General features: G+C 42.0%; 1 protein-coding gene across 2 annotated transcripts in view; it reads right to left on the bottom strand.

Moving 5' to 3' along the window:
* Positions 1–23,221, bottom strand: part of filip1l (filamin A interacting protein 1-like) — a 78,834-nt gene that overhangs the window by 43,984 nt on the left and 11,629 nt on the right. The gene's annotated exons all lie outside the window — the stretch shown is intronic.

Genomic DNA, 23,221 nt, shown 5'->3' with positions numbered 1-23,221 from the left:
TCAGAAAATTAGAATATTGTGATAAAGTTCTTTATTTTCTGTAATGCAATTTAAAAAACAAAAATGTCATGCATTCTGGATTCATTACAAATCAACTGAAATATTGCAAGCCTTTTATTCTTTTAATATTGCTGATTATGGCTTACAGTTTAAGAAAACTCTAAAATCCTATCTCATAAAATTAGAATATTTCCTCAGACCAAGTAAAAAAAAGATTTATAACAGCAAAACAAAATCAAACATTTGAAAATGTCCATTAATGCACTCAGTACTTGGTTGGGAATCCTTTTGCACGGATTACTGCATCAATGCGGCGTGGCATGGAGGCAATCAGCCTGTGGCATTGCTGAGGGTTTATGGATGCCCAGGATGCTTCAATAGCGGCCTTTAGCTCATTTGCATTGTTGGGTCTGGTGTCTTTCAGCTTCTTCTTCATAATACCCCACAAATTCTCTATGGGGTTCAGGTCAGGGTAATTGGCAGGCCAATCGAGGACAGTAATGCCATGGTCAGTACACCAGTTACTGGTGGTTTTGGCACTGTGGGCAGGTGCCAGATCATGCTGGAAAATGAAATCCTCATCTCCATAGAGCTTTTCAGCAGGCGCAAGCATGTAGTGCTCTAAAATCTCTTGGTACACAGCTGCATTTACTCTGGACTTGATGAAACACAGTGGACCAACACCAGCAGCTGACATGGCTCCCCAAACCATCACTGACTGTGGGAACTTCACACTGGATTTCAAGCAACTTGGATTTTGCGCCTCTCTTTAGTGTCTTACCCTCCTGATGGAGGGTGTCAATGATGGTCCTCTGGACAGCAGTCAGATCAGCAGTCTTCCCATACTTGTGATTTAGTTTACTGAACCAAGCTGAGTGTTTTCAAGGCTCAGGAAACCCTTGCAGGTGTTTCGAGTTAATTAGACGATTCAAGTGATTTGTTTAATACCCTACTAGTATACTTTTTCATGATATTCTAATATTTAGAGATAGGATATTTGAGTTTTCTTAAGCTGTAAGCCATAATCAGCAATATTAAAAGAATAAAAGGCTTGCAATATTTCAGTTGATTTGTAATGAATCCAGAATGCATGACATTTTTGTTTTTTTAATTGCATTACAGAAAATAAAGAACTTTATCACAATATTCTAATTTTCTGAGACAGTCCTGTATATACAGGACTTTTCTTAACATACAAAAGTATTTTTATAAACTCTTCCTTAGTACAATAAAAATGTTTTAATGTTAGCATAATTTAAGCTAAATCTCAGAAACGATCTATAAAGATACAAAATCAGTTAATTGTTTACTTGTGTATGATTTGTCGACATCTTATTTTGAAAAACGGATGTTGTTTCACGTGGTTCTATCCGCTAACTTTGCAAAACCGGATGTTGTGTCACATAAATCCTTCCGCTAACTTTATCAAAACCCTCGCGTGCTCCCGATCGACTGTGTTTACCGTGAACATCAGTCTATAGGGGCAGACGTGTGAGAGTCGGCTGAGTTGACCCAGAGATTCAACTCGGGGGACGGGGACGCCGCTCGGTGCGTGAGGATCCCCTCTGACCTCTCACTCTGCGGCCCTCGCCGGGCGCATCGTCTCCGTTGCGATGCGCCGCGATTGAAACGTCTCTGATAGTTCTCGCAGATGTTACGTCATCTGATCGGCCGCTTTGCGAACGCCGATCAAAACTGATAATGGGAATATCGGCCGATATGGATCGGCGCCGATCAGATCGGTGCATCAATATTGAGAACATATTCGCTGACATGCACGTGATGAACACAGTTTATTTTTTTTTTTGCCTTAGGCGTTCGGGAAAACGGCTTAGGCGCACGCCCAAATTTTCTCTATGCAGGAAAAACCCAGGCTCCTCCAGTCGGGTCGCTCCCGCTCCATCTTTCATGCTGCGCTAACAAAACCAGCCCGAGCTGCCTCTTTGTGTGTGTGTGTGTGTGTGTGTGTGTGTGTGTGTGTGTGTGTGTGTTTGTTTGTGTGTGTTTGTGTGTGTGTGTTTGTGTGTGTGTTTGTGTGTGTTTTGTGTGTGTGTGTGTGTGTGTGTGTGTGTGTGTGTGTGTATTTCTGGAAATTGCCTTGAGATCACACTCAAGCTGCCTAAGATCTCTCCCGATGTGACAGGCTTTTTTTTTGTTTCTTTCTCCGGGTTATTTGTTCAGCCGTCTCCCAAAAGAAGTGACGCGGGGGAGCTCCTCGCCTTGTTTTCATCACGTTTGGGCTTCTTCTCCGGCTTTCTGCATTTCCAAAAGTACACAGGGAGAAAAAAAACTCCTCCTCCTCCTTTGAAGTGTCAACGAGACGACAACAACAAAACTAAAGAAAGAGGAGGAGGAGGAGGAGGATATGACAAAAAGGTAAAAACAGAGAAGCTTGAGAGAGAGAGAGATTGCTCAGCGGGATGAGTTCAGGCAATCTGCGAGAGGTCACACCTCCGCCTCTCTGACACTCGACGGATGGAGAGACTTCGGTAAACGAGTGTGACATCACGCCGTCGCCCCGTGTTCCCGCGGCTCGTCTGTCGGTCGCAATCTTGCGGCGAGGCCGGCGCGTTTCATTGTTTATCTGTGTGTGTGTGAGTGTGTTGTGAGGGTATCACTCAAAAGTGTGTCATCTGGGCGAGGAATAAAACACACACACACACACTCTCACACGGGCTGATGTATGGAGCTGTTTTGAGTCCTCAATTTTCACCCTCCGGCTTTGGCGTCCATCACTGCTACAACATCCTCCGTTTGCCGAAAGTGTGTGTGTGTGTGTGTTTCTACAATACACGTGTGTGTTTGCACTTGCATCAAACTGAGGACAATCGCGAGTTTTTAACCTTTGGAGTGAGGACCAAAACACAAAGTGAGGACATTTAGGCCGGTCCTCACTTTGTTTTCACTGATATGGCCTCTAGAGGGTGGTAAAATGCTTCTCTCAAAGTTTCAGCTTGGACCTCAGAAACATAGTAAACTGAAAAAAAAAATGTTGACGTGTTTGTAGTGTGGATTTCACGATTCTGCTCTTTGGCGCCCCCTATCGGAATGTCCTATTTATTAGCCCAGAGCAACGTTTACAATAGAAAAGGAGAGTTACGAGGTTGTTTTAGTTAAATGAAATACAATATATATATTTTTTAAAGTTATAATGTATTATTTATTTTTAATAAATTATATATTTTTATTTTAGTACATTAAATGTAGCTTTTGTACTTAATATAAAATAATAATAATTGCTTTACATTTGAAACTATTTTAAAGGTCTTCATGTATAACTTAGATGTGAGTAATGACTTTCATGTCATGGCAGGTCAGATTGTTGTTATGAATGTGACTATATGAACATGTGAATGTGACTATATGAACAGGTGCATGTGAGTACATGAACAGGTGCATGTGACTACATGAACAGGTGCATGTGACTACATGAACAGGTGCATGTGACTACATGAACATGTGAATGTGACTATATGAACAGGTGCATGTGACTACATGAACAGGTGCATGTGACTACATGAACATGTGAATGTGACTATATGAACAGGTGCATGTGACTACATGAACAGGTGAATGTGAGTACATGAACAGGTGCATGTGACTACATGAACATGTGAATGTGACTATATGAACAGGTGCATGTGACTACATGAACAGGTGAATGTGAGTACATGAACAGGTGCATGTGACTACATGAACATGTGAATGTGACTATATGAACAGGTGCATGTGACTACATGAACATGTGAATGTGACTATATAAACAGGTGCATGTGACTATATGAACAGGTGAATGTGACTATATGAACAGGTGAATGTGACTACATGAACAGGTGCATGTGACTACATGAACAGGTGCATGTGAGTACATGAACATGTGAATGTGACTATATGAACAGGGGCATGTGACTATATGAATATGTGAATGTGAGTACATGAACAGATGAATGTGACTATATGAACAGGTGAATGTGACTATATGAACAGGTGAATGTGAGTACATGAACATGTGAATGTGACTATATGAACAGGTGCATGTGACTACATGAACAGGTGAATGTGACTATATGAACAGGTGCATGTGACTACATGAACAGGTGAACAGAGTGACCATCTAACAACGTGACCACGTAACAGAGTGACCATCTTAACAGAGTGACCATCTCAACAGAGTGACCACGTAACAGAGTGACCATCTTAACAACGTGACCATCTTAACAGAGTGACCATCTCAACAGAGTCACCACGTAACAGAGTGACCATCTCAACAACGTGAACACACAACAACGTGACCATCTTAACAGAGTGACCATCTCAACAGAGTCACCACGTAACAGAGTGACCATCTCAACAACGTGAACACACAACAACGTGACCATCTTAACAGAGTGACCATCTCAACAGAGTCACCACGTAACAGTGACCATCTCAACAACGTGAACACACAACAACGTGACCATCTTAACAGAGTGACCATCTCAACAGAGTGACCACGTAACAGAGTGACCATCTCAACAACGTGAACACACAACAGCGTGACCATTTTAGCAGATCAACTTTACTGTCTCCTGCTAGAGAGGCTAGCAGGCCTATGGTAGCCACTAATCCCCCTCCATAGCGGTATCATTCAGTGTAAATGTGTATAGCTTTGTCCATCACAGAACACAATAAAACACGTTTTTAATGATGCAACATAATCCCATGACTTGCTGTGGGAGTCAGTGGTTTAGAGATTATATATAGCGTTGTGTAGCTACGTTAAAGTGCTAGCTGCTCTCATACAACTCAGCTAACAAGTCTTCATGACTTCAGAACTCGTACATAAAATGCTTCATGCTGCTTCTCTCAGGAGCTACAGTGCAGGGTGTGTAGTACATTGGTTCAGTTTAACATCTTGATGGGTCTGCTGCTCAGAGGCTCTTCCATGAGTTCTATGGTATCAGCTGGTTCCTGGTGTCATACGTGTCTTCACAATATCTCAGCAGTAAAAAATACACCCCTATTACTTTACCATTTAGCTGACCTTACATTAGCCAAACACTAACTGAGTGAGCTCAGGTAATTAGGGTGACCAGACGTCCAGATTTAGGCCGAACAATCCAGATTTTCTTTTTTCCGAGTCCCGGAAAAGACGATTTTGCAGCTCGGCTCGACAATTTGGGTCCAAACAACTAAACTAAACATGGTAAGTTGATGAAACTCACACATGCTATGCTTGAGTGGTTGTGCTTGGTGATTACATGCTTGTTATTTGTGGAGGACTTAGTAAAATGAGTGAAATTAGGGCATGAAAAATGGAGTCACCATATTTAATCATAAGGTTCCTGTAGAAACTAAAATTCATATGAAATGACCATTTCTTGAGATATGCCCTCTGCAGCAACAAGATATACTTAGTATATTGTCTTTAAAAATACGGCAATACAGTTTAAGACTTTATGTTTAATGTTGTTAAAGTGTTGTATAACACGAGGCTATGCAGTGATTCAGAGAGAACGGTGACCCATTTCTAGAAAGTCAAGCTATAAATAGTGAATATAAGTGATTTTTGTCAGATTATGACCGTATAACAGTTGTTTTATTGCATGTGTTTAATGTGTTAGGAAGTGCTGTTGCTGCTGTTCATGGCAAGAGGAGGCAGCCTGCAGTGGGGGGGGCTCCAGGACAGTAACAGATGGGCACCATGAAGTCCAACAGGTGGGACATGGACTGTTTACCTCCTCCTGGGGTCAAAGGTCGTGTCTGAATGACTTCAGAATCAAGGTCTCTATGGCGGCCAGCAGCCAGATTGAGCTCCAGTATTGCAAATAGAGAATTAACTATTTAGTGAGTACACTAGTCTGATGTTTTATTCCCCAAACAGATACACTATGATAATGTTGTGTCAGGGCATCCACTCCATATGATGCAGTTTGTTTGCTGTAAATTAAATTGAGAAAATATATTAATTTCCTGTAGGAAGTTCTTAAGCCAAATTGATTTCTAATGCAGCATTTTGATTTTATGAATGGGTTACATATGATATGAATATCCATTGGGGTTGAAACTATACAGATGTGTGAATGCTGATAACAGTCTTGTTGCTGTGTGTCCCTGCAGGAGAGGAACAGGCCGTTGGTCTTGAGGTGGCCTGCTGCACACGATGAAGACGCTGCTCACAAGTCTCCAAGAGACTGAAGCACTTTAGACAGTCTTTACTTGTTGAGCCGTAAACCAAATTCTTTATGCTTTTAAAACATGAATGTGTCTCTTTATTATTTATGTGACCTGTGATTTAATGTGTACATTTTAAGTTCACAAATGTTATGCTTGTTATGTTGTAGGACACGCTGGAGGGATTCTATCTCCCTGTGAACCCCTCGGGATCCTCCAGAATGAGCAGGTGAGAGGGAAGTCTGGGTCTGCTGCCTGAGACCCGACCCCGGAATAAGCGGATGACAATGAATGGATGGATGTTATGCATTGAGGCACTCAGCACTTTTCATCTCAATGGTCAGTTTCTGAACACCACAATGTGAATAAATACAAATACTGTGAACAAAGACTTTCTGACTCTTCAAGACTATTTGTTCCTATTCTGTTACACAGACATCATGTAGAATCACACAATGTTGTATTGTAGAGGAGAGCATGGCAAAGTCCAATTATTCACAGCCTCAAAAAATACCGCATAGTATCCTCCTTTTTGGAGTTATGGATATGGTCACCCTACAGGTAATGGACCGGAGATTCTTACTTGGGACACATTAATGTCTACGCCATTTAAAGCAAGATTAGCAAAGCGTATAAACATGATGATGCTGTTGTCGCTGCATATTCATTGTCAACAACAATGTAAGAAACACTCCAAACCTGCAGAACAGTCAGTAAAGAATGGTGTGGACATTTTTTTTTTAATTCTCAAAGGTCCAATTATGTTGGACTGCATTATATTAACATGTTTATAATCTTGGGCTCTACTACTTTGGGTACTATATGTCGAACTATTAATTTTGTAATTTTTAATGCAGAACTTTTACTTATGACAGGGGATTAAACTGTGTAATTACTAACTGTGCTGATAAATGATAAACGTTCACCATAAGGCTGTAAACCAGCCTGTAGGCCAGAGAGTGAAACTCAGAATAGTGAGGTGGCTCTGCTGCGCTGCGCTGGGGACTTAAACGATGGCCCATCAGGAGGCCCCGCCCCATCAGGAGGCCCCGCCCCCTGCAGCTGAGGCCAGAACGGCTTTGAGCTGCTCTGAAGCTTGGAGTGAGTCCGCCCCTCCCCCACCGGCTCTGAGACACGTGAACGTCAGTCTGCTTCAGGCCTAGTTCTGCAAGCCTGAAGCCTGACCCGGGGCCTGCAGAACCTCCAGGCTCCAGGAGAACTGAGCCACTGAGACGTCATCGGAGTCAACCGGAACAACCACCTTCCGTTTCACAGCAGGTAAGAATATATATAAAAATATTTCCATGATGTAATTATCAGGATAGTTTACCTGTAATTAGTGGTTCATTGGTACTGAACACACTATGTTAGCTTGTTAGAAATCATAACACTGCTTTATATCTTTATATCTGCCTCTTTCTGGCACAGCAGGCCGAGCATGATGATTCTAGCTTTTGTTATTTAAAGGTTTAGTTTGTCGGCTTAGTTAAGAAGTATTACTGGGGTGTGTGTATTTGTGTATCACAGTCAAAGTGAAAAGTGAAAGAGAAGGTTATTTGGTTTAATGCAGCATAGTGCAACAACAAGTTAAAACACTTAATATTCCTGTTTTTTATGTTAAAAAGTGGGACACTGTTGTATGTAATGTTATATTGGTTTCTGGGTGTGTTAATTATCTCCAAGGGTTAACCCTGTGGGCTCTGGGCTTCACTGGGTGTTTTTTTCACAAAATCTAAATCATGGTGAAAGTTCCTTGAGTTCTGTCGCACCGCGTCACCGACCGGCTGCCTCTGTCTGGAGCACCCAGAGGGTTAAAGGGTGATAATGTTTATTTAGTAGTTACATTAGTAGAGTAGTCAGTAAGTTATATCTGTGAGGTACTCTATGGATCCAAGACTAATAACATATAGATAATTTAGTTATAAGAACACAATTAAATGAAGTAAAGAACTCGGGGCCCTATCTACCATTAGGATAGAAGACAGGCTTCATAATGATGTCATCATATTGTCCCAGTACCCACAATGCACGCAGCCCATAGTCACTGCGTCTTTAACCCTCCAGTTTAAACTACTCGATGAATCAGTCGGGTTTCCTCTTCCTGCTCCGTGAGCTCGTGCGTGGGTCACACAGAGAGAGAGGGGACGGGTCGGCTGACGGAGCTTCAGAGCCCGAAGGCTTTTCTTTCCAACGCTGGATACAAATTTCACTCTACTCTGTTTTTTTAGATGGAGGTTTTGACCTCTCCTCCACCAGGACACACCGGACCAGAGTGATGAGGACGGGGCTCGGATGTGGAGAGTGAGTGAGGAACTGTACAAAAAATACTTGTTAGGGATTATATTTACTTTAAAACCTTTTTGTGACTTCAAAAATAATCAATAGCCATACCAGTAAAATTAAAAAGCTCCATTCACACTCTAACCAATTAAAATTCACAATTTACCAGAGAAAATAATCACTCACAAAAGCTCTTGTATTGTAATCTGCTAACTTTACAGCTGAAAGTCCCACATCGTCTTCACTGGCGTCCCACGGACGGGAAGCGAGGCGGGGAGGGGGCTGATGGTACGTTGTCTTCTTTTTAATTATTAGCAGCCAGCTAGTCCGATATTAATGTCAGCCATTGACATATTAACCACTCATGAACAATCAAATACTAAACATAAACCTTGATATTCAATATACCTGAGGTGTTATTTATTAACTGCCACCAACTAAAGTTTGTCTTTTCTGTTGTAGACCAGAGTCCAGGAAGAAGCCCGGCTCAGAGAAGGAAGAGGAGAGGAAGCATGAAGGCGGTGGGGAAAAAACTAGTAAGTTATTTTTATGTAGCCACATTCATGTCTCCATGTACTCACATTTACATGTTCATATAGTCACATTCACCTATTCATGTAGTCACATTCACCTGTTCATATAGTCACATTCACCTGTTCATGTATTCACATGCACCTGTTCATGTAGTCACATTCACCTGTTCATGTCGTCACATTCACGTATTCATGTAGTCACATGCACCTGTTCATATAGTCACATTCACCTATTCATGTAGTCACATTCACCTGTTCATGTAGTCACATGCACCTGTTCATATAGTCACATTCACCTATTCATGTAGTCACATTCACCTGTTCATATAGTCACATTCACCTGTTCATGTCGTCACATTCACCTATTCATGTAGTCACATGCACCTGTTCATATAGTCACATTCACCTATTCATGTAGTCACATTCACCTGTTCATGTAGTCACATGCACCTGTTCATATAGTCACATTCACCTATTCATGTAGTCACATTCACCTGTTCATGTAGTCACATGCACCTGTTCAAATAGTCACATTCACCTATTCATGTAGTCACATTCACCTGTTAATGTAGTCACATGCACCTGTTCATATAGTCACATTCACCTGTTCATGTAGTCACATGCACCTGTTCATATAGTCACATTCACCTATTCATGTAGTCACATTCACCTGTTCATATAGTCACATTCACCTATTCATGTAGTCACATTCACCTGTTCATGTAGTCACATGCACCTGTTCATATAGTCACATTCACCTATTCATGTAGTCACATTCACCTGTTCATGTAGTCACATGCACCTGTTCAAATAGTCACATTCACCTATTCATGTAGTCACATGCACCTGTTCATATAGTCACATTCACCTGTTCATGTAGTCACATGCACCTGTTCATATAGTCACATTCACCTATTCATGTAGTCACATTCACCTGTTCATGTAGTCACATGCACCTGTTCAAATAGTCACATTCACCTGTTAATGTAGTCACATGCACCTGTTCATATAGTCACATTCACCTGTTCATGTAGTCACATGCACCTGTTCATATAGTCACATTCACCTATTCATGTAGTCACATTCACCTGTTCATATAGTCACATGCACCTGTTCATATAGTCACATTCACCTGTTCATATAGTCACATTCACCTGTTCATATAGTCACATTCACATGTTCATGTAGTCACATTCACATGTTCATGTAGTCACATGCACCTGTTCATATAGTCACATTCACCTGTTCATGTAGTCACATGCACCTGTTCATATAGTCACATTCACCTATTCATGTTGTCACATTCACCTGTTCATGTAGTCACATGCAACTGTTCATATAGTCACATTCACCTATTCATGTTGTCACATTCACCTGTTCATGTAGTCACATGCACCTGTTCATATAGTCACATTCACCTATTCATGTAGTTACATTCACCTGTTCATATAGTCACATTCACCTGTTCATATAGTCACATTCACCTATTCATGTAGTTACATTCACCTGTTCATATAGTCACATTCACCTGTTCATATAGTCACATTCACATGTTCATATAGTCACATTCACCTATTCATGTTGTCACATTCACCTGTTCATGTAGTCACATGCACCTGTTCATGTAGTCACATGCACCTGTTCATGTAGTCACATGCACCTGTTCATATAGTCACATTCACCTATTCATGTTGTCACATTCACCTGTTCATGTAGTCACATTCACCTGTTCATGTAGTCACATGCACCTGTTCATATAGTCACATTCACCTATTCATGTAGTCACATGCACCTGTTCATGTAGTCACATGCACCTGTTCATATAGTCACATTCACCTATTCATGTAGTCACATTCACCTGTTCATGTAGTCACATGCACCAGTTCATGTAGTCACATTCACCTGTTCATGTAGTCACATGCACCTGTTCATGTAGTCACATTCACCTGTTCATGTAGTCACATGCACCTGTTCATGTAGTCACATTCACCAGTTCATGTAGTCACATTCACATGTTCATGTAGTCACATTCACCTGTTCATGTAGTCACATGCACCTGTTCATGTAGTCACATTCACCTGTCTATTAATGAACATTAAAGTACCAGAGTAGAACACCAGGCCTTGTTACCGTAGTAACCGTGTGTTTCTATATTCCAGCCTGATGCTGTAAACCTTCATCTCTCCTGGACCAGCAGGATGTGGAGCTGTGGCTGAGGATCACAGCCCAGGAGAACAATGCTGAGAAGAGAACACTCAAGACATGAGAAAGAAATGGTAAAGAAATGGTAAAGTAGTGTCATGTGTCAGAGTCTGCATGAACACATCCACACTGAGCTCTGTGTGTCATGTGACATGTTCTACTTCCTGTAGGCCACCAGAGGACACATGAAGAGGACGTGGACGAGGAAAAGACTGCTGTCACAAAACAGCTGTCAGGTCGTATGGAACCAGAGTCAACAGCTTTGTACACAACAACTTTGTACACAACAACTTTGTACACAACGACTTTGTGACGCGAGATGGAAGGGAAGCGTCCCACAAATTATATTAGAGAGAAGAGACAGTTGTGTTCAGTTTATGCAACCTAGTGTTCTGTGAAGAGAGAGAGAGAGACATGGGAAGAAGAGAGAGACTGAGGGTGAGAACACTGTTCGTGTTCTAAAGCCGTGTGAATGCATTAGAAAACAATTCATGCAACCTATTGTTCTATAATAGTAATTGTTTAAATAAATCAATTCTGTACTCAGGAGACACTGTTCATTGCATCTTTCTTGGAAAGTGTACGATAATACTTTTGTCTATCAATAATGATATCCATAAACAATCACCTGTCCCTTTTTGCAGCGCTCTAATGATGTCATAACATGGTCACTCTTTTTAAACCAGACACACCTATTTATTATTTCATAATTACATACAAAATAATAACTGCAGCTTAAGAGAGAAGGATCGTCAACTATTCCATTATAAAAAATGAACCCAACAGCGCCCTCTAGGAAACGGTCCTCACTGATGGTCAACTGGTCAGGATTTGATTTAATTTGAATTCTTATAAAAATAATCTGAGGTGGGATCTTTAGTGGGGCAGCTTCCTGGTGCTCAAATGCAACATTCATTTATTTTTAAATATAGCAGAAAGGGTGGTCCTCACTCCCTGAGTTATTTCACCCAGTCCTCGGTTCGATGCCCACGCAGGACTGTGTGTGTGTGTATGTGTGTGTGTTTGTTATAGTCGAGGTGGAATGAGGGCACTGAGGAGGAGGAGGGGATGACAGAGAGAAGAAAGAAGAAGAAAAAAACATATCCGAAGGTGCCAGACGACGTAAGTCATTTTCGAAGCACTCCTTGTGGGCGGAGCCTCGCCCGCCCGTCTCGCTTTCTTTCTTCTTTTTTTACCTCCTTTGTTTCCCCCCTCTGGTCCCCCCTGAGATGGTCATCTCATCCATGTTGTATGCATGTCGTATTCATGTCGCATGCATGTTGTATGCATCTCGTATGCATGTTGTATGCATCTCGTATTCATGTTGTATGCATGTTGTATGCATCTCGTATTCATGTTGTATGCATCTCTTATGCATCTCGTGTTCATGTTGTATGCATGTCGTATTCATGTTGTATGCATGTCGTATTCATGTTGTATGCATCTATTATGCATTCATTCATTGTATGCATGTTGTATGCATGTTGTATGCATGTTCATATGCATGTTGTATGCATCTCTGTATGCATCTCTTATATGCATGTTGTATGCATCTCTTATGCATGTTGTATTCATGTTGTATCCATGTTGTATGCATGTTGTATTCATGTTGTATGCATGTTGTATGCATCTCGTATTCATGTTGTATGCATGTTGTATGCATCTCTTATGCATGTCGTATCCATGTTGTATGCATGTTGTATGCATGTTGTATGCATGTTGTATTGATGTCGCATGCATGTTGGATGCATCTCTTATGCATGTTGTATGCATCTCGTATTCATGTTGCATGCATGGTGTATGCATCTTTTATGCATGTCGTATTCATGTTGTATGCATGTTGTATGCATCTCTTATGCATGTTGTATGCATGTCGCATCCATCTCTTATGCATGTTGTATGCATGTCGTATTCATGTTGTCTGCATGTTGTATGCATGTCATATCCATCTTTTATGCATGTCGCATGCATGTCGTATTCATGTCGCATGCATGTTGTATGCATCTCTTATGCATGTCGTATTCATCTCGCATGCATGTTGTATACATGTCGTATTCATGCTGTATGCATGTCGTATTCATGTTGTATGCATGTTGTATTCATGCTGTATGCATGTTGTATGCATCTCTTATGCATGTCATATTCATGTTGTATGCATGTTGTATTCATGCTGTATGCATGTCGTATTCATGTCGTCTGCATGTTGTATGCATGTCATATCCATCTTTTATGCATGTCGTATTCATGTCGCATGCATGTTGTATGCATCTCTTATGCATGTCGTATTCATCTAGCATGCATGTTGTATACATGTCGTATTCATGCTGTATGCATGTCGTATGCATGTTGTATGCATGTTGTATTCATGCTGTATGCATGTTGTATGCATGTCGTATGCATCTCGTATTCATGTTGCATGCATGGTGTATGCATCTTTTATGCATGTCGTATTCATGTTGTATGCATGTTGTATGCATCTCTTATTCATGTCGTATGCATGTTGTATGCATGTCGTATCCATCTCTTATGCATGTTGTATGCATGTCGTATTCATGTTGTCTGCATGTTGTATGCATGTCATATCCATCTTTTATGCATGTCGCATGCATGTCGTATTCATGTCGCATGCATGTTGTATGCATCTCTTATGCATGTCGTATTCATCTCGCATGCATGTTGTATGCATGTCGTATTCATGTTGTATGCATGTTGTATGCATGTTGTATTCATGTTGTATGCATGTTGTATGCATCTCTTATGCATGTCGTATTCATGTTGTATGCATGTCATATCCATCTTTTATGCATGTCGCATGCATGTCGTATTCATGTCGCATGCATGTTGTATGCATCTCTTATGCATGTCGTATTCATCTCGCATGCATGTTGTATACATGTTGTATTCATGCTGTATGCATGTTGTATGCATGTTGTATGCATGTCGTATTAATGTTGTATGCATGTTGTATTCATGCTGTATGCATGTTGTATTGCATCTCTTATGCATCTCGTATTCATGTTGTATGCATGTCGTATGCATGTTGTATGCATGTTGTATCCATGTTGCATGCAAGTTGTATGCATCTCATATTCATGTTGTATGCATGTTGTTTGCATCTCTTATGCATGTCGTATTCATGTTGTATGCATGTCATATCCATGTTGCATGCATGTTGTATGCATCTCGTATTCATCTCTTACGCATGTCATATTCATGTCGCATGCATGTTGTATGCATCTCATATTCATGTTGTATGCATGTCGTATTCATGTCGCATGCATGTTGTATGCATCTCATATTCATGTATGCATGTTGTATGCATCTCTTATGCATATCGTATGCATGTCGTATGCATGTCGTATCCATCTTTTATGCATGTTGTATGCATGTCGTATTCATGTCGTATGCATGTTGTATGCATGTTGTATCCATCTCTTATGCATGTTGTATTCATGTCATATTCATGTTGTATGCATGTTGTATGCACGTCGTATCCATCTCTTATGCATGTTGTATTCATGTCATATTCATGTTGTATGCATCTCTTATGCATGTCGTATTCATCTCGCATGCATGTTGTATACATGTCGTATTCATGCTGTATGCATGTTGTATGCATGTTGTATTCATGCTGTATGCATGTTGTATGCATCTCTTATGCATGTCGTATTCATGTCGTCTGCATGTTGTATGCATGTCATATCCATCTTTTATGCATGTCGCATGCATGTCGTATTCATGTCGCATGCATGTTGTATGCATCTCTTATGCATGTCGTATTCATCTCGCATGCATGTTGTATTCATGCTGTATGCATGTTGTATGCATGTTGTATGCATGTCGTATTCATGTTGTATGCATGTTGTATTCATGCTGTATGCATGTTGTATTCATGTTGTATGCATCTCTTATGCATCTCGTATTCATGTTGTATGCATGTCGTATGCATGTTGTATGCATGTTGTATCCATGTTGCATGCAAGTTGTATGCATCTCATATTCATGTTGTATGCATGTTGTTTGCATCTCTTATGCATGTCGTATTCATGTTGTATGCATGTCATATCCATGTTGCATGCATGTTGTATGCATCTCGTATTCATCTCTTACGCATGTCATATTCATGTCGCATGCATGTTGTATGCATCTCATATTCATGTTGTATGCATGTCGTATTCATGTCGCATGCATGTTGTATGCATCTCATATTCATGTATGCATGTTGTATGCATCTCTTATGCATATCGTATGCATGTCGTATGCATGTCGTATCCATCTTTTATGCATGTTGTATGCATGTCGTATTCATGTCGTATGCATGTTGTATGCATGTCGTATCCATCTCTTATGCATGTTGTATTCATGTCATATTCATGTTGTATGCATGTTGTATGCACGTCGTATCCATCTCTTATGCATGTCGCATGCATGTCGTATTCATGCCGCATGCATGTTGTATGCATCTCTTATGCATGTTGTATGCATATTGTATGCATGTTGTATGCATGTTGTATTCATGTTGCATGCATGTCGTATGCATGTTGTATGCATGTTGTATGCATCTCGTATTCATGTTGTATGCATCTCGTGTTCATGTTGTATGCATGTTGTATGCATCTCGTATTCATGTTGTATGCATCTCTTATGCATGTCGTATTCATGTCGCATGCATGTTGTATGCATCTCATATTCATGTTGTATGCATCTTGTATTCATGTTGTATGCATGTCATATTCATGTTGTATGCATGTTGTATTCATGTTGTATGCATGTTGTATGCATCTCTTATGCATCTCGTATTCATGTTGTATGCATGTTGTATGCATCTCTTATGCATGTCGTATTCATGTCGCATGCATGTTGTATGCATCTCTTATGCATGTCGTATTCATGTTGTATGCATGTTGTACGCATCTCGTATGCATGTCGTATTGATGTCGCATGCATACAACATGCATCTCTTATGCATGTCGTATGCATGTCGGATACATCTTTTATGCATGTTGTATGCATGTTGTATGCATGGTGTATGCATGTCGTATCCATCTCTTATGCATGTTGTATTAATGTCATATTCATGTTGTATGCATGTTGTATGCACGTCGTATCCATCTCTTATGCATGTCGCATGCATGTCGTATTCATGCCGCATGCATGTTGTATGCATCTCTTATGCATGTTGTATGCATATTGTATGCATGTTGTATGCATGTTGTATGCATGTTGCATGCATGTCGTATGCATGTTGTATGCATGTTGTATGCATCTCGTATTCATGTTGTATGCCTGTTGTATGCATCTCCTATTCATGTTGTATGCATCTCTTATGCATCTCGTGTTCATGTTGTATGCATGTTGTATGCATCTCGTATTCATGTTGTATGCATCTCTTATGCATCTCGTGTTCATGTTGTATGCATCTCGTATTCATGTTGTATGCATCTCTTATGCATGTCGTATTCATGTCGCATGCATGTTGTATGCATCTCATATTCATGTTGTATGCATCTTGTATTCATGTTGTATGCATGTCATATTCATGTTGTATTCATGTTGTATGCATGTTGTATGCATCTCTTATGCATCTCGTATTCATGTTGTATGCATGTTGTATGCATCTCTTATGCATGTCGTATTCATGTCGCATGCATGTTGTATGCATCTCTTATGCATGTCGTATTCATGTTGTATGCATGTTGTACGCATCTCTTATGCATCTCGTATTCATGTTGTATGCCTGTTGTATGCATCTCGTATGCATGTCGTATTGATGTTGCATGCATGTTGTATGCATCTCTTATGCATGTCGTATGCATCTTGTATTCATGTTGTATGCATCTCTTATGCATGTCGTATTGATGTCGCATGCATGTTGGATGCATCTCTTATGCATGTCGTATGCATCTCGTATTCATGTCGCATGCATGGTGTATGCATCTCTTATTCATGTCGTATGCATGTTGTATGCATGTCGTATCCATCTCTTATGCATGTTGTATGCATGTCGTATTCATGTCGTCTGCATGTTGTATGCATGTCATATCCATCTTTTATGCATGTCGCATGCATGTCGTATTCATGTCGCATGCATGTTGTATGCATCTCTTATGCATGTCGTATTCATCTCGCATGCATGTCGTATTCATGCTGTATGCATGTTGTATGCATCTCTTATGCATGTCGTATTCATGTTGTATGCATGTTGTATTCATGCTGTATGCATGTTGTATGCATCTCTTATGCATGTCGTATTCATGTCGCATGCATGTTGTATGCATCTCTTATGCATGTCGTATTCATGTCGTATGCATGTTGTATGCATGTCATATCCATCTCTTATGCATGTTGCATGCATGTTGTATGCATCTCTTATGCATGTCGTATTCATCTTGCATGCATGTTGTATGCATGTCGTATTCATGTTGTCTGCATGTTGTATGCATGTCATATCCATCTTTTATGCATGTCGCATGCATGTCGTATTCATGTCGCATGCATGTCGTATGCATGTTGTATGCATGTTGTATTCATGTTGTATGCATCTCTTATGCATGTCGTATTCATGTCGCATGCATGTTGTATGCATCTCTTATGCATGTCATATTCATCTCGCATGCATGTTGTATGCATGTCACATGCATGTTGTATGCATCTCTTATGCATGTCGTATTCATGTCGTATGCATGTTGTATGCATGTCGTATTCATGTTGTATGCATGTTGTATGCATGTTGTATGCATCTCTTATGCATGTCGTATTCATGTTGTATGCATGTCGTATTCATGTTGTATGCATGTTGTATTCATGTTGTATGCATGTTGTATGCATCTCTTATGCATGTCGTATTCATGTCGCATGCATGTTGTATGCATCTCTTATGCATGTCGTATTCATGTCGTATGCATGTTGTATGCATGGCATATCCATCTCTTATGCATGTTGTATGCATCTCTTATGCATGTTGTATGCATGTCATATCCATCTCTTATGCATGTCATATCCATCTCTTATGCATGTCATATCCATCTCTTATGCATGTTGTATGCATCTCTTATGTATCTCGTATTCATGTCGTATGCATGTTGTATGCATGTCATATCCATCTCTTATGCATGTTGTATGCATCTCTTATGCATGTTGTATGCATGTCGCATCCATCTCTTATGCATATCGCATGCATGTCGTATTCATGTTGTATGCATGTCGTATCCATCTCCTATGCATGGTGTATGCATGTCGTATTCATGTTGCATGCATGTTGTATGCTCTCGTATTCATGTTGTATGAATCTCTTATGCATGTCGTATCCATCTCTTATGCATGTTGTATGCATCTCGAATTCATGTTGTATGCATGTTGTATGCATCTCTTACGCATGTCGCATGCATGTTGTATGCATCTCGTATTCATGTTGTATGCATGTTGTATGCATCTCTTATGCATGTCGTATTCATGTCGCATGCATGTTGTATGCATGTCATATCCATGTCGTATGCATGTTGTATGCATGTCGTATCCATGTCATATCCATATTGCATGCATGTTGTATGCATCTCGTATTCATGTTGTATGCATCTCTTATGCATCTCGTATTCATGTTGTATGCATCTCTTATGCATCTCGTATTCATGTTGTATGCATGTTGTATGCATGTCGTATGCATGTCGTATGCATGTCGTATCCATGTTGCATGCAAGTTGTATGCATCTCATATTCATGTTGTATGCATGTTGTTTGCATCTCTTATGCATGTTGTATTCATGTTGTATGCATGTCATATCCATGTTGCATGCATGTTGTATGCATCTCGTATTCATGTTGTATGCATCTCTTATGCATGTCATATTCATGTCGCATGCATGTTGTATGCATCATATTCATGTTGTATGCATGTCATATTCATGTTGCATGCATGTTGTATGCATCTCATATTCATGTTGTATGCATGTTGTATGCATCTCTTATGCATGTCGTATTCATGCCGTATGCATGTCGTATCCATCTCTTATGCATATCGTATGCATGTCGTATTCATGCCGTATGCATGTCGTATCCATCTCTTATGCATATCGTATGCATGTCGTATTCATGTCGTATGCATGTATGCATGTCGTATCCATCTTTTATGCATGTTGTATGCATGTCGTATTCATGTCGTATGCATGTTGTATGCATGTCGTATCCATCTCTTATGCATGTTGTATTCATGTCATATTCATGTTTGCATGTTGTATGCACGTCGTATCCATCTCCTATGCATGTCGCATGCATGTCGTCTTCATGTCGCATGCATGTTGTATGCATGTTGTATGCATCTCGTATTGATGTTGTATGCATCTCTTATGCATGTTGTATTCATGTTGCATGCATGTTGTATGCATGTCGTATGCATGTTGTATGCATGTTGTATTCATGTTGCATGCATGTCGTACGCATGTTGTATGCATGTTGTTTTTCTCCCTTGTGCTACCTCAGATTTCTTCCTCGCACCATGTAGTACGCATGTCGTATCCATGTTGTAGACATGTTGTATTTGGGTCGTACGCATGTCGTACGCATGTCGTCGGCATGTCGCAGATCTACTGCGAACATCCCGACGGACATTTTGTTTTTCTCCCCTTGTGCCACCGCAGCTTGTGGAGCTTCGGCACAGGTTTCCTCCTCGCACGATGTAGTACACATGTTGTACACATGTCGTACGCATGTCGTAGGCACGTCGCAGATCTACTGCGACATGCCTACGGACTTTTTTTTTTCTCCGTTGTGCCAGCTCAGGTTTCTTCCTCGCACCATGTAGTGTGGATGTCGTACGCATGTCGTACGCATGTCGTAGGCACGTCGCAGATCTACTGCGACATGCCTACGGACTTTTTGTTTTTCTCCGTTGTGCCAGCTCAGGTTTCTTCCTCGCACCATGTAGTGTGGATGTCGTACGCATGTCGTACGCATGTCGTAGGCACGTCGCAGATCTACTGCGACATGCCCACGGACATTTAGTTTTTCTCCGTTGTGCCAGCTCAGGTTTCTTCCTCGCACCATGTAGTGTGGATGTCGTACGCATGTCGCGCATCGTAGGCACGTCGCAGATCTACTGCGACATGCCTACGGACTTCTTTTTTTTCTCCGTTGTGCCAGCTCAGGTTTCTTCCTCGCACCATGTAGTGTGGATGTCGTACGCATGTCGTACGCATGTCGTACGCATGTCGTAGGCACGTCGCAGATCTACTGCGACATGCCTACGGACATTTAGTTTTTCTCCGTTGTGCCAGCTCAGGTTTCTTCCTCGCACCATGTAGTGTGGATGTCGAATGCGATAAATGCGCATCGTGGCATGTCGCAGATCTACTGCGACATGCCTACGGACTTTTTGTTTTTCTCCGTTGTGCCAGCTCAGGTTTATTCCTCGCACCATGTACTGTGGATGTCGCGATGATGCGCATGTCGTAGGCATGTCGCAGATCTACTGCGACATGCCTACGGACATTTTGTTTTTCTCCGTTGTGCCAGCTCAGGTTTCTTCCTTGCACCATGTAGTGTGGATGTTGTACGCATGTGCGTAATCGTAGGCATGTCGCAGATCTACTGCGACATGCCTACGGACATTTTGTTTTTCTCCGTTGTGCCAGCTCAGGTTTCTTCCTCGCACCATGTAGTGTGGATGTCGTACGCATGTCGTACGCATGTCGTAGGCATGTCGCAGATCTACTGCGACATGCCTACGGACATTTTGTTTTTCTCCGTTGTGCCAGCTCAGGTTTCTTCCTCGCACCATGTAGTGTGGATGTCGTACGCATGTCGTACGCATGTCGTAGGCATGTCGCAGATCTACTGCGACATGCCTACGGACATTTTGTTTTTCTCCGTTGTGCCAGCTCAGGTTTCTTCCTTGCACCATGTAGTGTGGATGTCGTACGCATGTCGTACGCATGTCGTACGCATGTCGCAGATCTACTGCGCCATGCCTACGGACATTTTGTTTTTCTCCGTTGTGCCAGCTCAGGTTTCTTCCTCGCACCATGTAGTGTGGATGTCGTACGCATGTAAATGTCGTAGGCATGTCGCAGATCTACTGCGACATGCCCACGGACATTTAGTTTTTCTCCGTTGTGCCAGCTCAGGTTTCTTCCTCGCACCATGTAGTAAGGATGTAGAACGAATGTCCGTAGGGATGTCGCAGATCTACTGCGACATCCCTACGGACATTTTGTTTTTCTCCCTTGTGCCAACTCAGGTTTCTTCCTCGCACCATGTAGTACGCATGTCCGTAGGCATGTCGCAGATCTACTGCGACATCCCTACGGACATGTTGTATTCTACCGGGCGCGTCGGAAGGGCCTGGAGATGGCGTTGCCCACGGCCGAGAAGAACCTGCCGACGGCACTGAGCTTTCTCGGTGGCGGTGCCAGGCGCTCTTTGACGGAGGAGGCGATGTCGCTCTCAAGCTCTGGTTTCTGCAATTTCGTGTGGAGCAGCACCATCTTTGCACCGCCCCACGTCTTGCACAGGTCCCGGTGAATCGTCCTGTCGAGGTTTTTAAAGGTTTTTTCAGCGGCAACGAAATCCACACCCTCGACTTCGGACCATGTCCTTTCAAACACTCGCTTAATGTCGGCATCTGAAATCTCAACGGTCCCACCCACTTTGGCCTTCTTGACAATCCGCGACAACAGACCCTCCACGAAGATCTCGACGGACTTCTTGTTCTCGTTGTCCCGTGGAGGTTCGGCACGGGTTTCTTCCTCGATGATGACCTGCGGCAATTCTTCTGGGGTCGGCAAATCAAGGTCCGGCAAATCGTTGCTGCCGACGTCTGTGTTTGTTTCATGGCAGCACGGCGCTTCAGGGGTCTGATTGACCGATTCCTGAGGGATCTGACTTTCCACAGAGATCTCGATGGACTTCTTGTTCTCGTGGTCCCGCGGAGGTTCGGCACGGGTTTCTTCCTCGATGATGACCTGCGGCAATTCTTCCGGGGTCGGCGAATCATGGTCCGGCAAATCGTTGCTGCCGACGTCTGTGTTTGTTTCATGGCAGCACGGCGCTTCAGGGGTCTGATTGACCGATTCCTGAGGGATCTGACTTTCAACGAGATCGGAGGTTTTCTCGCAGGTTGGCGTGTCAGACACGGCCGTAGCCGCCATGGGCTCGCTCTCCTCGACGGCCACCTGGGCCGTCGAATCTGCGGCCGTTATTTGGCACTTGCAGGTTGGACAACACGCGTCCATTGTTGCCTTTTGTTTTATCGCCTTGAGGATGCTGATGATATTGGTGCCGATGATAGGATTGGGGAGGTTTTTCATGACTAACACGGGGGACAATATCTTTGCCGGCGGGTCGCTAATCTCGAAAATGAGGTTGACGATCCCGAGAGCGGAATCAACCCCGTTGACTCCCTTTACCCTCATGTCCTGGTTTTTACCCCCGTATTCCATATAGGGGGCGTATGTCCTCATCCATTTTTCGCTCACTACGGAGACGTTAGCGCCGCTGTCCAGCAGGACTTTGAATGAAACTCCTTCAATCAAACAGGTGATGAACGACGACGGACCGCAAGTTGAGGCCTTCGTGAAGCTGGGAGGGAGCTTGCCCGAGTCTGGGATTAAATCCAAGGTATCCATAACTTTTGTTTTACGATGTGCGTCTCAAAAAAGAAAGAGGTTATGTATTATTATTACTCCGGTAATAATAATAGTGATAGTCCTGCTTGCTGTACTTTGTCTTGCTTCTCCAGGAGTATATATAGAATTTGAGATCAAAGCCACATTCTGTGGGCACAGTGTCATCAAGTGTGTCATAGGCACAGTGAACAGGAAATAGATTAAAGCCACAGTGAACGAGAAGTGGATCAAAGGCAAAGTGGCTAAAATGCCATTATTCTGGGGGTGGGGCTATTCTGGGGGCGGGGCTTGTGGCTATTCTGGGGGCGGGGCTTATGGAACTATTCCAAAAAAAATAAACATATTAATAATAAAGAAGAAGATATCCAGCAGGATTATAGTTTTTACAGCCTTGTTGCACCACAGCTGCACTGAAACATACATATATTTAATTAG

The sequence above is a fragment of the Pseudoliparis swirei genome, chromosome 14 (genome assembly GCF_029220125.1).
Source record: "Pseudoliparis swirei isolate HS2019 ecotype Mariana Trench chromosome 14, NWPU_hadal_v1, whole genome shotgun sequence".
NCBI lineage: Eukaryota > Metazoa > Chordata > Actinopteri > Perciformes > Liparidae > Pseudoliparis > Pseudoliparis swirei.
This window is presented reverse-complemented; position numbering and strand designations above follow the sequence as displayed.